Source organism: Lactuca virosa, chromosome 4 (genome assembly GCF_052849685.1).
Source record: "Lactuca virosa cultivar CGN04683 chromosome 4, Lactuca_virosa_CGN04683_v6, whole genome shotgun sequence".
In the NCBI taxonomy this organism is placed as follows: Eukaryota; Viridiplantae; Streptophyta; class Magnoliopsida; order Asterales; family Asteraceae; genus Lactuca; species Lactuca virosa.
Genome location: NC_136429.1, coordinates 47,957,949 through 47,963,940, shown reverse-complemented (window position 1 = coordinate 47,963,940; position 5,992 = coordinate 47,957,949). Strand labels below are relative to the sequence as shown.

The following is a 5,992-nucleotide window of genomic DNA, read 5'->3' as shown; positions in this document are numbered from 1 at the left end:
TGCCAATTGCAAGACCAATTTCGAAAGGAATTGTGATTGGTAAATCTTCCGAGACTGGTGGGAGTGGTTCAAAACCAAAAGAGACAACTGACAATCAAGCATTGAAAGATAAAGGGAAATCGATTGTTGTGGAAAAATCAAAAGAAGAAAAGAAGGCTGAAGCTGATGCTGAAATCGAAAAGCTCAGAATAGTTCAAAGCATTTGGTCATCATCGTTTCCGTCTGCTTCGCTGCCCTAATTATCTCCAGCCGGAAAGAGGGCAAGAAGCTACACCAGGACCCTCGTTCCTCTCCTCCAACTTCCTACTGTTAACCAATTCCATCCAAGAGCTCGTTCCCATCATCAGAAATCTTAAATCAAAATATGGACCATTGGTCACTCTTTCCATTAGTTCTCGTCAACTCATCTTGGTCGGCAGCCAAGATCTCGCCCACCAACTACTCATCCAGAAAGACTCAAGCGTCTCCGACCGCCCTAGCACCGTGGCGACACTCAACATCACCTCAGCCTCGTACGGCCCTACATGGAGGGTCCTTCGTCGCAATCTTGTCACTGAGATCCTACAACCCTCCCGCGTGAAGTCCTATTCCTGGGCTCGCAAGTGGGCCCTTCAAACCCTGATTAGCCCGAAATAATGTGACCCATAAAACCTATGGCAACTTCATTAAATAAAGGGGTTCCATCCCGCATAAAATTAAATTTATCGTCGGCCATATTTGAATCAAAGATCATAGATAGCTGAAACATAAGACCTTACGTTTTAATAGAGCGTAACAAGATCATATTTACATCCTGTGTTCAAATCTCACATTCTTACTTGAATTCATACTCTGATTAATTCATTACTCGATTCATTGTTTCATCAGGCTAAAAACACAAAACTCCACAACTAGCAAGATTTAATGAAATAACCAACAAGTTCAGAGCTTTATACCTCTAAATGAAGCTTGAGGGCAAGATGCTTCTGAATCCAAAGAGGTCTTGAGCTTTTAAGGTGAATCCACTTCCTTCTTCCTCCTTCAAGAACACCAACAACACACTCTAAGGCTCAAAATGCTCACAAATGTGGATTAGGGTTTGCAAGATACGAAATGGGGCTGGAGGCTGATGAGCGAATGAGTCTTGGGGAGTTAATGATGCTTAAATAGGGCCCAAACCCTAAAAAGTAGGGTTTGGGATTCGGCCCCGTATGCCCAACGTACTAGGCAAATGCACATTTCTCACTTAAGGCTCCTTGGGACCAATTTTACAAATAATTACATATTCAGGGTCAAAATTATAAATTACCTGAATCAAGATGTTATACTTCCTCTTACGAAATCAGATTTGGACGTTCCCTATATGCACGAGTTTGCTTTTACGAATACTACGCCTTTTATTTAGATTATTTTTCTTAAATAATCTCTTATCCATAATTCCTATTTATCGTCACGACGAAAAATTATTCTTTTATACCTTAATCATATAGCCCTTTCTTGCAAACGTTACAAAATCCGAAGCGGTTTTACCAAATTTTTGCCTAAGATGCGGATATACGGTATAACTAGATACAAATTCAAATAATTCGGTTTCGGATTAACCTATATAAAATCCAATTCTTTTTTATTTTTTTACTTGTAAAAATCTATTTTATATAAACCTTTAAAAAAATGATTTTTAGATTTAATTGAACAAAAATTTGGACTTTTAGTCGATCCCGTATCGTTGGTTTCTTTTAATCGATCCCAATTGCTTGGTAACTAAGAGTAAGGGTCGTCATAGTGCATACTAAATAAATTTAAGAAAGAACGAAAAGAAAAAGGCATTGACTTATGGGTTTTACTTCGTGTACTAAAATCGAAAATCGATGAAATATATGAACATACATCTCGCCGGCCATAATCTATTTACATATTTGTCGAAGATGGAGACCTGGTTCGTCTTAATCGTCTCCCTCTGCGTCGCCGCTCTCATCAGAGCCCTACTGCTCTACCGGAAAGACGGCAAAAAGCTACCACCAGGGCCCTCGTTCCTCTCCTCCATCTTCATAGTTCTAACCACTCCCTTATCAGAGCTCGAACCCATCCTCAGAAATCTCAAGTCCAAGCATGGGCCACTCATCACTCTTTTCATCGGTCCTCCTCCTTCGATCATCGTCAGCAGCCATTCTGTCGCCCACCAGATCCTCATCCAGAAAGGCGCCATCTTCTCCGACCGCCCTAGTACCATTCCCGTGCGCAACATCTCCTCCGCCTCCTACGGCCCTACTTGGAGGGTCCTCCGTCGCAATCTTGTCTCCGAGATCCTACACCCCTCCCGGGTGACGTCATACTCTTGGTCTCGCAAGTGGGTCCTTCATAATTTGATCGGTCGCCTTCAAGATCAAAAGGACGCTGCCGGAATCAAGGTGGTTGATCATTTTCTTTACGCCATGTTCTGCCTGTTGGTATTGATGTGCTTTGGAGAGAAGCTTGGCGAACACCAAGTCAACGAAATCGCCGGCGTACAGCGTCGGTTGCTGTTGTTAGCGGGCTCCGGGCGTTTAAACGTACTCAATTATTATCCAAAGTTGGGGAAGATACTGTTTAGAAACAGATGGAAAGAGCTCTGGAAATTGCGTAATGATCAAGAACAAGTGTTGATTCCGCTTATTAAATCTCGAATCCAAGCAGCTAATTCTGAACCACAATCAGTAGGAGACGAGAAAGTTGTTGCGTATATTGACACGCTGATGAATCTACAGCTTCCCGAGGAAGAAGCTAACAAAGAAAATGGCGGAAAGCTGACCCAGAAAGAGATGGTGAGTCTGTGTAGCGAGTTTCTTAACGCCGGCACAGACACCACCGCTACTGCTCTACAATGGATCATGGCGAATCTTGTGAAGTATCCTGAAATTCAAAGCAAGCTTTACGATGAAATCATTTCAGTCGCCGGACCACCACCTCCACCGCCGCCACCAGGGGTGGAAGTAGAACCAGAAGCCCGTATAAGTGAAGAGGACTTAAAGAAGATGCCATACTTGAAAGCGGTGGTTTTGGAAGCGCTGAGGAGACACCCACCAGGGCATTTCGTGGCTGCTCATAGGGCCACAAAAGAGGTAGAAGTACAAGGGTTTATGATTCCAGAAGGTGCACACGTAAATTTCATGGTGGCTGAGATGGGTTTGGATCCAAAGGTGTGGGAAGATCCCATGGAGTTCAAACCAGAGAGGTTCATCAATGGTGATTTCGATATAACTGGAAGCAAAGGGATAAAGATGATGCCATTTGGTGCAGGAAGAAGGATATGTCCAGGGTTTGATTTGGCTCTGCTTCATTTGGAATATTTTGTTGTCAATTTGATTTGGTATTTCCATTGGAGTCCTCGTGATGGTTATCATGTTGCTCTCTCTGAGAAGTTGGAGTTCACAGTCGTCATGAAGAACCCCCTGAGATCGCATATCTCTTCAAGAACCCAAAAACGAACCACTTGAGTTTTAAGTACGTCTACAGTGTACAAAAATTATGAACCTACTAGTACTAGAGTCTTTTTTTAATGGAAACAGTACTAGAGTCTTTTTAATGTATAAATTTCTCTCGTAATATAAATCTTTTTGATATGTTTATAAGTTTTTCCTACTTTGTTTATTTTTGTTTACTTTTACCAACATTTTGATTGTGAAATTTTGATGTGTGTGGGATGTGTATTTAACCTTGCTTTGCCAGATTTCTAATAGTCCAGTGGACTATTAGAAAGACAAAATTACAAATTTGTGGCTTGTAATAAATTGAGATTTTAGTCCAAAAATTTTTAGCTGGGATTTTAGTCCAAAATTTTTTAGAATTCATTAGTGGTTCAAAATAATAATTTTTTTACATTTCAAACTTCAAAACTTTTGAGAGTATTTCAAAGGATGGATTTGTCATTTTAATTTTATTTTTTTCATTTTCTTTTATTTATAACAATTAAAGAAAAAACTAAAATAAAATACCACCTAACATCTCTCTCTTACTTAGATCCCAGCAACTCATCCTCTTCACCCTCCACTAGATCAAAAATCGACCTACATTTTTCCAGCAATCGTTTTAAAACTTGAATTCATGTTTCCAGCGATGGTTTCAGAAATCGATGGCAAGAAAGGGGGACAAGGTGATGCAAGTTTCCGATGAAAAGAGGAGGTTGGAGGAAGAAGGGTGTGTGTTGGTAGTGTCGGATATGCAACCCATTCACCGGGAAAAAATGCACAGAGTTAAGGTTTGGTGTGCAGGAGACCGGTAAAAAGAAAAGGAGAAGCAGGTAGAGTTTGGTGGTCATTTAAAAATCATAAGCGCCCTTCCCCCTTCCCCGATCTCACTGACATGGTCTCTAATGACGAAGACAACTTAATCTCATCGCCCCTGTTCCAATTCCATGTCTCCACAACCCATTTGTGCTAACATTTGGCTAACCAAAAATACACACAATCAGGTGGAACGGGAAAGGGGTCAAACTAGGTTGAAAGTCATTCGTCTTTAACTGGGTCGTCTATCTGATTTTCTCTCCCTCCTTCTCCACTGGTATGATAATCCTAAAATTCGTTCCAATTCCATGTCTCCAAATGAATTGTCTATCTGAAAGTCATTCGTATCATAACGAGTCGTCGACTGGAACTATCACGGGAAGGTGTTGGAAGTAGAGATCTGATAATCCTAAAAGCAAAAGAAAATTGATTTTGACGCCCTCGTTGATAAGTTTACTACCAGATTTTTATGTATTTGAGCCAAGTAATTGATTTCGATTTCTGAATATTGATTCCTCTCTGAAAATCGGTTCCTCCCTCTATCGATTTTTTTGGGTTTGATTAAGGTTAAGAGTGTTTAAATAATCTCAAATTCATTTGTAATTTGTTGCAATTTTGGTAGATTTTCTTTGTGGTTGTTGCAGGTTAGTGTTTTTCAAGTTGTTTAGATTCTATGGATGTTGATTTTGATTTAAATTGTTAGGTTTCGACATTTGGTTTTCATATTTGGGATTTATTGAAGAACATGGGGGTGTGACGGGTGTTGATAATATTTTTCTTTTGTTTTTTATTAGAGAGAGAGAGTATTTTATGTTAGTTTTTTCTTTAATTGTTATTAATAAAAGAAAATGAAAATAACAAAATTAAAAGGAAATATTCATCATTTGAAATATTTTCAAAACGTTTTGGATCAAACGATAAAATTTTTATCTTGAACTATTGTGGAACTCCAAAACTTTTTGGACCTAAGTCCCACTTTTTAACAAACCACAAAGACCTTTGGACCTAAGTCCCACTTTTTAACAAACCACAAAGACAAAATTTGTAATTTGGTCTATTACTATTAAACAAAAATTTTAACAAACCACAAAGACCAAATTTGTAATTTTGTCTATTACTATTAAACAAAAATTATATGTAAAACTCATAAAAAAAAACTTTTTACTACCAGAAAAATGTGATTATATGTAAAACTAATAAAAAAAAACTTTTTACTACCAGAAAAATGTGATTATTCCAAATTTCTAAGAACTTATAAATCTTTGAAAAACTCATTCATACCTATAATTATATCAATACACAAAGCGCTCCTATACTCTTACATAACGACGAATATTTGAAATAAAACACCATCAACATCAAAATATAGCCAATTTGACAAATTAAACGTTGTACCGACACTAACATAACCCATCTTTAAAATGAAGATCAACCGCCAACAATAAATCCAAATTATAAGGATAATTCTTCAAGGAACAGTATCAAATAAAGGCATAGATATGAGACCACAAACTAGGGTTTTATAGATTTCAGATTTCTTCTAATTACCAATGATAAGCATCAATCAAAAATTAATTGTTGATTTTATCCCATAATTAAAGGATAACGGTTTCAAGTATAGTTATGGAGAATATATTTAAAAATAATATTTTTCATAACATTTTCATTAACAAAATAATTTTCGGGTCAGAGCGTTGCCCCACACCTTGCGAGGGCGCCCTTAACAAAAAAAATTCGTCATTTCAATTGTAATC

At 38.1% G+C, this 5,992-nt stretch overlaps 1 pseudogene; it reads left to right on the top strand.

The window, feature by feature from the left end:
* Nucleotides 1-1,781: 1,781 nt before the first annotated feature.
* LOC145103994 (cytochrome P450 89A2 pseudogene) lies at nt 1,782-3,567 on the top strand (annotated as a pseudogene).
* The last annotated feature ends 2,425 nt before the right edge of the window (nt 3,568-5,992 follow it).